The following is a 522-nucleotide window of genomic DNA, read 5'->3' as shown; positions in this document are numbered from 1 at the left end:
AAGGGTTGCCAAGTAACCGAAATCCTTCCCACCATGTCGCTCCTGAATATGGGATTCCTGTCTTTTAAAAGTGCTGAGAAGGGTGGCTTGGTTAGAGCAACCACTGCCAGCTTCTCCACACTGATCCCAGCCACAGGTATTGCATCCTGGGCGAGATCCGACATGGTGATGGTACGATGAGGGATCCAGGAAGACTGTCCCACAAGCACAGCATCGAAACGGATTTCCTTCTGGAAGACTGCTTTGTGTCGCAGTCAGATCTGGAGCCTGGAGGGAGGTTTCCCCACAGCGATAGCCTTCAATACGTTCACAGAGTTTTTCCATTCGAATATTTCTGTGAAAAACAAGCAAAAAGCTGTTGGAAATAAATCCACTTGTTTTCCAAGATTACAGAACACAGCAGACCTGCCTGCTCTTTGCCCTAACGTGCCTCCCGTTGCATAGGATTTATCTGTTAATTGCATTACTGTCGTTTTTTTAATTTATAAAATAGACTGCTTGATTATTGTGTCTAAGTATTTT

This window comes from Echinops telfairi, unplaced genomic scaffold (assembly GCF_000313985.2).
Source record: "Echinops telfairi isolate 266 unplaced genomic scaffold, ASM31398v2 ScPeMD7_7470;HRSCAF=8508, whole genome shotgun sequence".
NCBI lineage: Eukaryota > Metazoa > Chordata > Mammalia > Afrosoricida > Tenrecidae > Echinops > Echinops telfairi.
Note: the sequence above shows the minus strand (reverse complement) of the source record.